At 28.4% G+C, this 12,702-nt stretch overlaps 1 protein-coding gene across 1 annotated transcript in view; it reads left to right on the top strand.

Annotated features, from left to right (window-relative positions):
• Positions 1 to 5,867: 5,867 nt before the first annotated feature.
• LOC107437727 (GV1) overlaps positions 5,868 to 12,702 on the top strand; it is a 49,764-nt gene continuing 42,929 nt past the window's right edge. Inside the window, exon 1 of the mRNA XM_016049817.3 lies at positions 5,868 to 6,061. The gene's annotated coding sequence lies outside the window, so the exon portion shown is untranslated. The remainder of the gene's footprint in view (positions 6,062 to 12,702) is intronic.

Below are 12,702 nucleotides of genomic sequence, written 5' to 3'. Positions count from 1 at the left end.
CCCTATGGGTTAGGTACTCTGATTTAAATGTATCAGTCAGTCAGTTTCCCTAATATTTCTTTCATTATTTCGACAAATTACGGTACAAGGCTGCCAACTTTCTGCGCGTTTTGGAAAAATTTCTTCTAGTGGTTGCTATGTTTATGCTTAAATGTATGATAATTTGATTCTTAAATTTCATTAAAAATGATATTTTCCACACCACTAATGTAAATTATTCTAAAGTCCATGTAGAGAGAACGAAACTTCGGTCCAGCTACCACTTTTTAAAATTTTTTAAGACCATACGAACCCTGCATACCTATAGTTATACTTCTTTTTGTTTTGTTTTTTTACCCTATCAATATATAATCATTTTTCTGAAATAAACTGATAGCAAAATATTTTTGCCATCTCTTTATTATTGACGTATAACGTATTCATAACGTAAATAAGTGTATGACGAGTTTCACTCTGCAAACAACATTGGATTTACAGAGATGTCAACTTGCATTTCACTAGTTGATAGAGTAACATTTAAATGCCAGAGATGCTAACCTGCATTTTATTAATTATCACAGTAACATTTAACTATTTAATCGTAAAAACTTGGCTAACAATTTTTCATAATCTTCTGAACTGTTTAATACCATAGCCGAAGTATAATTGAGGCTGTATCAGTTTCTGCACATCCTTAAAACACCACATAATTTACTGCTTAAGGCGTAATTAGTCTAATGAGACAGGAAAAACTATCGTTTTCTTTGCAGGAGAAAAATAATGAACTCTCTTGTTGCCGACTTGGTCTCTATTGCATCAGCTGTTAGATTTTTATCGCTGGAGCGGAGCCTTGTGCATTGAAGCTAATCGTTTGCAGAGATGTAACAGAGAAGCTGAAAACACAAAAAGAATCTGTAATGTTAATAAGAATTTCCGGTACTTTGTTCCTCGTCAAATTTGAGAACAAAGGATATTACTTCTATTATTATTTAGGGATTAATACTAAGTGAATATATTTCGACTTTTTGTTTATTCAAATGTATATAGTTTATATTATTTTATTTATTTTTTTCACATCATCTTACTGTAAATTGTGATTATGAATGTAAAACGTTTTGCTGAATGAATAGTTCTTTTACTCTAGTAGAATATCCTTTTAAGCGTATTTTTAAGACATTTACATTAAACGTTTCTGTATTCAGAGTGTTATTTATATTCCAGAATTGTAGTGATTTAAATCACTAATTTAAGTTATGACTTAAAACACTTATTTAAATTGGTATTTACATCTATANATTTTATAATATATTTCAAATGAGTGATATATATATATATTTATATAAATTTAAAACATTTGCAAAAATTATAGGTTTTCTATAGTTCATCAAATAAAATTAAATATTTAATCTGCTTCAAAAAATGGTAGTATTTTAATGAAAACTGAAAAATTTAGATTTTAGAAAGCATCATACACAATAAATAAAATTTCATTTATATTTTATTTGCTAGTTTTTTAAGTTTCGAGAATACAGTGAAAACATTCTAGAATAATTGCTTATGAGCAGTAGAGATTTATCTTATATTAGTTACTGAAACTGAGAATATGACCGATTTCATTAGAAAAAAAATGAAAAAGGGATTTTTCCATAAAAGGAAAAATACGTAAGAATTTAGAAAATATGGTCTTTTTTTCCCAATATTTGAAAAAAAAAATTGAAAATTTAGGAGCGCAACATATTTTAATATGTTACTGCAACATATAAGGACAATTTTGTTTCTTTAAAGATATTTTGTTGTCTAACTAAAATACAATATTATAGGACAGTAGGTTTTTTTACTTCTTCTTTTAAGATTTTTTTTGTATCTTTTTAAGAAGGAAAAATACTATTTTATAACAAGAATTCTCTGTTTTAAAAGAAATAGTAAACTTTATAAGAAATTTAAACAGTATTTATTAATTATAATATAGATTCGGCGTAGACTAAATATTAGAGATAAAATTATTTTAATGAAACTAAATGATCAAATATGTCAAATAAAATTATACTACTATAAAAAATAAAATTAAATACATTCTTTTTTTAAAAAAAAAAAATTTTTTTTCTATTTCCATTTAGAGAATTTCGGATACATTTTCAGGGATCGTACTGTCAAATCGAAATACCAAAAGGTGGTGTCAAAATTTCTATAAAATAGTCCCGAATTTCTTTTTATTAGCTTTCACTTAAAAATTAGATAGATAACATTTAGCGATTAAATTAATTTATTTGGAAATATTACCTATTGTGTTAAATACGAAACCTGTTTATATATATGCATCTATATATCCGTAGAATACCCTTTATAACAGCGGTTTTATACTGTATATTTTGCAAAATACCTAGCTTACTTCTTTCGACGGCAGTTGCTTTTCTCCAAGAAAAAGATTATAATGCATGATTAGAGGAGGGGAGTATTATGGAGGAGCATTGCAGCCTTTTCAACTGAAGTTTCTAATAGAATATTATATTGAATAAATAATCATTTTAAGTGGTAATAATTAAAAAGCAAACAACTAATAAAGATATAAAATTTAGAGTAAGTAACAGCTGCAATGCCATTGATTTAAATGAAATGTTTTTTTTTAAAGCTTTTTATTTTAAAGTTGTTGTGTCATAATTCTACAATCTACACAGTGTATTGCTGTAGAATTATTTATTACTCAACTAAAAACTTTATGTATATTATTTTTTTTCAGCACCAGAAAGGTATTCCAAAAATATTCCTTTTTAGAATTTTTTTTTCGAAAAGGTTAAAATAAATTTCTTTTCTGTTCTATTTTCGAATCTAATAAGCTATATAAATAAATATTCCGGGTTACAAAATAATCTACAACAATAGTTTGTCAACACAACAATTAATGATGAGAAAAAAAGAGAATTCAAGTAGAATTCTTACTACGCGTAGCCACCTATACCTATATAAGATGTTTACATGAGTACCAGCTAATTTAATGGCTTTAGCTCATTCATTTGTGTTCGAAATAAATTCAGAGCGAAGTGTCTTCTTCTTTATTTAAACAAAACTGGGTGCCTAGGCCGCGCAGCGTCCCCTACCCCATTCATCATGAAAATTATATACAGTGAATAGAACATTTTGAATTATGTAACAATGTGGTAACATTATAATAAAGTAACTATGATTAGAAGTATGTACAAATTTGATCGGAGATTTACATTAATTGCCATTGAAAAATGAATAGAGCCATGATTAGATGGATATACATGAAATACGAGCTTAATCTGAGAAATTTACGTTAATTGCAGTAGAAATTTGGAATTGCGCATTAAAAATTGATGATAGCATATACAGAGCGAAGTGTCAATTTTTTTTTCACTTATCACATATAATATCTCTGTTTGGTACTGGTAGTGAGAAAATAAAAATAAAAATATTAAAGTCGCTGAGTTTTTTCATTAAAACATTCTTCAAAGAGCTCTTTTAATATAATATTATTTTCAAATTCAATAAGTAATCCATTTCTTCCTCATTAAAGAATACATAATTTCTCTCAATAAACGTTGTCATTAAAATAAAATATTTTACAACTAATTTTTTGAATTATTAAATTTATTTTAGATAATTTTAATTATCCATCCAAGTTCTTAATTCACATCATGCTGTAATTTTATATATAAAGAATATTGTTTATTTATGTCTTTTTCAGTTATTGTGCTATTAATCACGCAACTTTCAGTAGATTGTCCGAAATGCTAAAATTAAAATCTCCTTCGATATGATTTTCGATATTGATATTCAATATTATGCGTCACAACTATAACAGCACTGGCTTGCCAAACAGTTTCTTAAAAAATATGTTACTTTTAACAATTCCTATTAAAACAATACCAAAATAAAAGCTGTTTTCGTAGTTTTTAGTTGGTGACCTATTTAAAGAAACAATAAGTTCTACGACGAAATCCGGCAATAATACAATAACAATGTTTTGAGTTTACTGTAAATGGAGAATTTTCCATTTACTCATGTATTATTAAAAAATAAATACGCTTTAGAAATGGATTTCAATATTAATAGATGTCGTTATCTATCTAGTAAATCTGTGTTGAATGGTTATTTAAATCGAAATTTTCTCTCACGATATTAATTTATTAGAGATCTAACAAACATGATCAGGGATTCATTATTCTATGGTAAATGTTTTAAGAGAAAGTAAAGACAGGTGACTGGCATTACAGAAAAAGGATAAAAACGGAAAGTAATAACTAACTTAACCCGATATCTTAATATAGGAATTTAATTTATAATTTTAAATTCAATTTTTATTAGTTTTATTATTTAACTTATTACCACACTCTAAAATTAAATTGAAAAATTCATAAAAAAATAATAATAAAATAATAAAAAACGACGACAAAATTATACTATGCGTACATTAGTTTTTTCATTTTTTTTTCCTTAGTGCATTACAAAATATTAGAACCTTTCAAATCTGGAATAAATTGCTTTCCCTTTATTTACATCAGTATTTTTATACAACCTACAAAATCTATGAGACTCTGATTTCCTTACTTACTTACTTTATTTACCTAAACTGGTCACCTGGGCCGCGCAGCGGCACCTATCTCATACATCATGAAGTAACTATATACATTGATTTAAAAACATTTTGGTGTAAGCAACATTATGGTAGCTTTTAAAAGACTCTGATATCTTTCTTTCTTTTTCTTTATTTAAATCAAGCTGGGTGCCTGGGCCGCGCAGCGGCCCACTCTGATATCTGGAATAGGCTGTTTTCTTTTAAGTTCACTCCTCTATATAAATACCTGGTAATCACTACAAAACTGTGAATCACTCATACTTGGAAAAAAAAATGTGTCTAAATGGTGGAACTATGGAATCAGCTGCTTTCTCTTAGTCCACTTTAATATATTTATACTTGAGAATTACTACAAAACCTGTAAATCTCCCATACTTGGAAAATTATATTTAAATAGTGGAACTATGGAATTAACTACTTTCTTTTTGTTCAATTCAGTATATAAATATCTGAGAATTTCTACAAAATCTGTGAATCTCTCATACCTGGAAAAACGTGTTTAAATGGTGGAACTACAGAGTTAGCCACTTTCTTTTAATTCACTTTAATATTTTTTACCTGAGATGTACTACAAGATCTGTGAATCTCTCCTAGTAAGAAAAAAGTGTTTAAATGGTGGAACTAAAAAAAATTTAAAAATTAAAAACTTACATTTAGTTCTCAAGGAAATTCTTTCAATCATTCACCTAATCATTTAGCTCTCAGTTTACTTTTTCAGCAAACAAGCCAACTTTTTCTTATTATTATTAACGTCTAACTATTACCATCTTTTAACAAACAAATACTAAACATTTTTACTGCAGTAATGACCAATGTTATTTCAATAAGAAATAATCTTTTGCGATGTATGAAGTAATTTTGCTATAATTTTTCACATTTTACTCAAATTAAAAGTACTTCTTTCAGGAAAATTCTTGAGTTAATGGTGTTAATTTATTTTATGACAAAAATATAAACAATCAAAAAACTGTAAACAAAATATTGTGCAAAACCAGTGATTAAAATAACATTATTTGCCTTCAATAAAATTAATTTTAATATCTCTACCCAGCTTTACGATACAGCCAAAAAAAATCGTAAAAATAAATAAATAAATAAAATAAAATAAAAGGAAAGGGAAGAAGAAAAAAAAGAAAGAAAGAAAATTATCACCTGCGCTTTTTCTCTTCATCCCCAATTCCTAACCCTGAAAAATGTAGGGATTTTTTTGGGGAATATCTATAACTTGTATTATCCTTTTTATTCCCTTTCCTTACCTGTCCACGCGGTAAACGAACAACAAGAGCAAACTAGTTTCATAAGCCCGCCTGAGTATCCAACAGGTTTCTGTCCACCTTTGTGGTTCTTCTCGATGTGTTTTAATAAAGAATGTTAAGTTGTGATAAACACCTTGGATTATTTCAGTTGTTGGCGTTAAACTTACTACATGTTTTCAATATGAGTTAGGTGTTCAAAGCCAAAAGGAATACTATAATTCGTAAACAGGTAAGTGAAACTACCATTTAAATTTGCAGTGGGAATTTCTGTGAGAGTTCTTTCGGTTTTTTACTTCCTGGATCGGATGGCCTGCTGGAAGTTAGCGGGCCTCACCGGTGTGTGACCTACAGCGGTTCTAAGAATGGAATTTCGAACTCGAACTGTTTGAGAATATAAAAGGTTATTTCTATTCATATTGCAGGAATTGTAATTTTTTAAAGAAAATCTTTTATTAAGTCTGCGGTAAAAAAGAAAATTGGATATCTCTCTCGCTTAAAAGAGAGGAACATTTGAAAAAATTAAAGAATTCAAATACGTGAGTAAAAAATTTAAAAATATTTTTTTTCTTTTTCTTTAATATATAAAATGTTGAGTTGATAACTAAATTATAAAAAAAAATTTCTTGAATATCGTCAAGCAAAAGGATTATATAGTAATCCACAAGGGATTTTATGATAGCGTAGAAATTTAATCTAAACCCTTTAATGTTGGAAAAGCAAACCCATTTCTACCCAAAGTATTTTTATTGGGACAGTTTTATTATTACTCATTAATTAATTTATTTATTAAATTTTACTTATTTTTTTGAAGAAAAAAGGATGGTACAAGTGCTTTACAAGTATTATTTTTTTCAGGAACGAGTTAGTTACCTCTAGTATAATCATGAGTTTCGTTAGCCCGGGTCGCAGTTAGTCTTACTCAATAATTAAATAGTTCAAAAAGTCCCCTAAGTATTTCATACGAAAATAAAAATAAATTCATGAATCATAATTGATTTAAATTTAGTTAAGTTACAAATAAGCTAAAAAATTAAATAAAAATTTATTATTTTGTCAATATTTAGTAGACGTAATAAATTCCTAAAATTTTGAGAACTATTGTTACTCCCCAACAATATTAAGAAAATATTACACCCCAAAAATATTATATATTAATCCACATAGCATAAGAAAATATCAGCTTAGTTTTAACATGCACTACGTACTAGTTTTTTTCGTAAACTCAGTTTTAACATCATAGCAACAAGCATTGATGTGTTTTAACTAAATTATAAACCAATGCAAGAGATTGGTGATAATATACTTATGATATCCAAATAATTTATCCTGCCTTGTGTTAGTAGAAATGCGAAAAACTAATTTCCAAGTGCAATGGGAGAGATGAGAAAGCTATCAATGTGAAAAATTTATTTAAAAGTGATGATCGTCCCCTTCATTTATTTACACAATTCCTTTTTATTTTGATAATTAAATTGAATTTTATTTTTATCACCTGTGTTGTTTTAAAAAGATTGATTAATTTATTGACATAATTTTTTTGTTTTTTTGTTCTCACATGGGAGGCAAACAGTTCATGTGGTTATTTTCAATGTAGATTCAATATTTATGTTTTATATTGATTAAAATTACTACTGTTGTTTCAGCAATTATCTTTGTAATTTATTTAAACACTTCATATTATTGTTTGAGGTTTTCGTTTTTGGAATGCATTGTTTTCTACTTCTGCCTCTGTTCTCTTGCTTTTATTTTTATAATTTCCTTTTCCATTCCAGCTTAAATGTTTATTAATAGCTTAATTTTAATGATGTTTAATTTCTTTCATTTGAAAAGGAATTATTTTTTACAGAATAGTAAAAAAAAAATATTTAATGTTTACAATAAACAAAGCAATAAAAATTTTATATGCCTATAGGCCTTTTTTTCCCTTCATATGAAGTTTTTTTTTGTTTTTTTTTTTGCGATGAAAACATAAATAGCAGATTATTAGAGTCCGTAATATTTATTCTAAACGTGAAAGTGGCAGCCGAATGTTTGAACTTCGCGATTTCGATTAAAATGATTTGAATGAGTCTCGATTAAAATGATTTGAAATGATAATATATAGGGGAAATGATTAAAATGATAACAGCAACATATATAGTATAAAAGATGGTATAAAGTTATGTAAGAGATGACATAAAGTGTGGTAAGTTGTTACATGCTGACAAGAGACTCCATTACAGCCCTTATTTTTGTTCGTCGTGAACTACGGAATAATGCAGATGCATCGCATGTTAAATCCTCATATCTCTTTATGTGTCAACATTTGCATTGTTTTTTTTTTTAAATTTAGTTTTACCAAATCTAATTAATTGTTTCCGAACGCGACTAAATTCCTTGACTGCTTATTTCTCGGATGTACAATTTCATTTCAGAGCATGTTTCGAATTACGATTAAAAAGTCATTATATTCGAATTCGAATGAATTACGGTATAAAAAGCAATCGCATTAAAAAACGATTATATAAATAAAAGAGCCGTAGTGGCTGAGGGGATAGAGCGCTCACTTTCCAATGAGGCGAACCGGGTTCGAATCCCAGCGATGATTGGTCGATTCGAATTTCGCACCCGGCTTACACTGACTACAGTGTTGAAGTAAAATATCTTCAGAGGCAGACGGATCATGGGTTAGAGTCCCCTTGCTGTTAAGCTATCCGTGGGAGATTTTCGTGGTTTTCCTCTCCATGTAACGCAAATGCTGGTTAGTTTCATCAAAAAGTCCTCCTTGAAGGCAAATTTCTCCCAATACTTGATACAGGAGCTCCCTTGTCTTCTGGATTGGGTTCAAAATTACAAAGCTAAGGACTTGAACATTGGTAGTTGTAAACCCAAAATTTGGTCGGCTGTTCAACGACGGTTGTAATATAATATATTTATGTAAAAATTTATGTTTTATTATTGTACGCAAAAGATTTATAAAACTCAAGGAGTGATTGTTTGAAATTTAATAATAGATCATTGACTGTGAATTCATATTCATATTAGATTATAATTTGTTAGGAATTATGGTGAATGTAAATTAAGTAATTATAAGAAAAAACGTAAATAATAAGAAAGTAAATTATAAGAAAAAACTAAGTGAAAACCTTATTACAAAAACTACCCGAAGTCTTTTGTACACTCGTCTAACACAGTAACAGATTTTTTTTTGCTGAATACGAAACACTTAAATTCATCTACATATATAAATATATATATATCTTTTTTTTAGTTTTGCTACAACTTAAAAAAAATCATCCTGATCGTAGCAATTCTGATATAAGTTAAACAAGCTTATATTTTCTTGATACTAAACCATTTTTACAAATTTATTGTTTAATTACAAATGCAGATTTTTAACCTATTTAAAACTATACACGGATATCTTGCATGGTCTATATGATAACAAAGGGAAATTCGCTTCAATTTTTCTACTTTAGAGAATATTCATGGCTGTTCTTTAAAACAAATTTCTACATTGTAGCATTTATTTATAGTTTGTTGATGGGAGAATAACGTGTAAAGTATCTTAAAAATGTGCGACAAAGTGTTCGTGTATCTTTATCAATAGCGTGATGATTTCTACTAACAATGCATTACTGATTCGAATCATTGATAGTTCGTTGACACTTATTAAAACGATATGTATAAATATTTTCATCTAAATGTAAGGATATCAAAAATCACGAAATCTAGTAACGCATTAATTTATTCTTGTTTTAGAAGAGATTTGTTAAAACTACAATCTTTTTAATGTATTTATGTATTTTCATTTCTACAATGTGTAGTGCTATATCTGATAAAAACCTCTAATGTGTGGTCAGAATGTAAATCGGAAAATTTAAGACTTTTCAATTCTTTTCTTTTACAAAGCTAACTACACAGTGATTAATGCCTGATTACATTGTAATTAATTACACTAATAAGGGTCAAATTTTTTCTCAAAAGAACAAAAACTAATTTCGCAAATTTTTTCATGTCATCTTGAAAAACAAGACATTTGTGCATTTATTCAAATATATTAATAATATAAATGATTATTTCGAACTGAAATTAAAGGTTTGCAATGTCTCTTAAAGCTAAATGAGTAGTCAGTACTAGAAATTATTAAATTAGATTCAGAGCAAATTACCTACAATCTTTTTTCTTTACATTATTATCAAATGTGTCTGTCTATAACGAGGAATCCTTAGACTGCGATGTTTTTTTTCTTTCTTCTTTTTTGTAAAGTTGGTAGCTGATAGTATGAAATATCTACTTTCTTTAAAAAATTTTAACATCCTTCTATTTGCTTAAAGACAGTTTTCTAAGCACTGCTAATTGTTGAATGTATGCTCTTTCGTCTGGGAATGAGTTAACAAATCGGTCTACTCTGAACACTCTACGCAAATTTAATAGCTAATTAGTAATCACTTCTAACTTACACAAAGAGTGACGACCTAAAACAATAATATTTAATATTCATGTTGCTGTTTAAATTACTCCATGCTAGCCATTCTAAGAATGACTTGCGCTATCAACATTCGATAACATGATGTCTAAAACAAAAGTTCACAGACGAGCAGTCTCTGTCGTAAAGCAAATTACCGCCACCAGACTTAATTGGAACCGATTAAAATAATCAGTTCATTTGTAGAAAGTTGATTCCAATCATCTCTCTTGAGTTGGAGAGTCAGACAAAGAAAACCAGAAGGTAGACTGATGAGATACTATGGTCTCGAAGCTGGCTATCACGCATTTTGTTTTTGGAAGCAATAAATTGGCATTATTTTTAGAATTATTAACGGAAATCGAACACTATTTTCAGAAGCAATGCGTCTTTATCATTTAAAAGGAAGAATCATTGATCCAAGAATATAAAAAGCAACAATGGTAGTTAGGATGGAAAAAAAGTCTAATTTTTCTCTACTGAGATTGCAATAGAATATTTTCGGAGATAGGTTTATCATTTAGTTTAGGTTAATTAGTCTCTTATCATCATAGGTTGATCATTAGTTTATGTTGACTACTGGGCTGTAAATTTTCCGAAGCACTGGTTATAAGAGTTAAGAGTATTCTATTATATATCTTTTTTTCCGCATATATATCCGCATATTTCTATCAAGTGTACATATATATATATATATACATATATATATATGTATATATATATATGGCGAATAATGTGTTATAATGTATAATGGTTCACGAATAGTTTTCTCCTTCCCCCCCCAAAAAAAAGTAGAACGTTAATGTTCCTACAATTAGGAATTTACATTTTCTGACAATTAATCAGACGCCCGGTGGCTGAGCGGTAGTGCTTCGCGCTGTCGTGCCACAGGTCCCTGGTTCGATCCTCGGGCCGGGCAAGGTTGACTCAGCCATTCATCTCTTCAGTGGGTCGATAAATGAGTACCAAGCATGCTTGGGAACTAAACACTGGGGTTCCGAGTTCGGCTGACCACCTGACCATAACATCTGCTCCTGTACCCCAAGGTCAGGAAAACTGAGATGGGCACAGTAGGCCTTGGCCCTCTATGGGCTGTCGCGCCACTGAGTTTAGTTTTTTTTTTTTTTGGAAAATTAGTCAGCCTTGGTTAATTTGTGAATTACCATGATAGATGGATTAGTTGTGGTTGATCAGTATTAGATAAATCGAGCACAATAATAATATTGTAACATTAATAACATGCTGTGGTGGGATTGATGGACCTTTTCTCTTGGATGAAATCTTATTGAAAAATAAATGGAAAAAAAATCTCTAGCCATTTTGAGCGATATTTGCTAATTTATTACCGTATTATAATGTTTCATGTTTTTGGAAATATGATTTTAATACCAGGGTTCATACACAACCTGAAGAAATTTAAGAAGTGGTAGTAATATTACGATAAAAAATTGCAGTTCATTATGTTAACTACTAGAATATTTTTATAACTCTGGGTAAATAGATCTAGATCCTTTTTTTTTTCTTTTTCACTCTAAGGCGGAAGCTCATTCTAAGAAAATTTCCGCTTCTTTAGATCAAAATTGTTGTCAATTTTTAATTTTTTTCCAATTGCATATCAACCCTGAATGTTTCAGATTAAAAATTACATGTAGTATGTTAGAAAAACCAAAATTCCTAATAATAAGTTAAGCAAAATCTAAAAACACCAAACAACATTAAGAAATTAATTTCTTTAGTAATTATTAATGCTAAGTTAATTTGAGTGTGACTAAGCACATGCTTATTATTAATAATATTTGGTTATTGCTTTTTTTAAATATGAAAAAAAAACATATTACATAGTAAAAATTGATATAATTGCTTTTCTTTACCAAGATAAATGTTTATAATGAAATCTTATTACTCCCACCTCCGAAAATCATGATATGAATCGTATCAATGAAATTATATTAATTCACTTTTTAGAAAAAAATTACTTATACCTACTTTTCTTACGAATTTTTCGATAGATTTTATCATTATATTTTAAAAGACAGCAACTTAATTTAAAATGATATAGTCAAGGATGACACAGGTGACTAAAATAAGAACTCAAATAATATATCAAGTGATAGAATAAAATAAGAAGTGGTAGAAACTCAAATAATTTTTATTTATTATCTCTTTAGTTGGTCAATCGTAACTACCACTAGGACTTACATTTTAAATTATTCATATTTAAAGCAAAAAATTTTCGAATCGAATTTCAATAGTAAACTGAAAAAAATATGACTGAGAAAGTTGCTAATTTTAATCTCTTATAATAAAATTTAAAATTTTATTACTCGCTACTCGCTATTTTCTGCATTTTTAGTCACATATGGCAACCCACTGTCTGTCTCTCTCTCTCTCTCTCTCTCTCTCTCTCTCTATATATATATATA

The sequence above is a fragment of the Parasteatoda tepidariorum genome, chromosome 8, assembly GCF_043381705.1.
Source record: "Parasteatoda tepidariorum isolate YZ-2023 chromosome 8, CAS_Ptep_4.0, whole genome shotgun sequence".
NCBI lineage: Eukaryota > Metazoa > Arthropoda > Arachnida > Araneae > Theridiidae > Parasteatoda > Parasteatoda tepidariorum.
The sequence above is the reverse complement of the archived record's forward strand: the minus strand, read 5'-3'. Positions and strand labels throughout refer to the sequence as shown.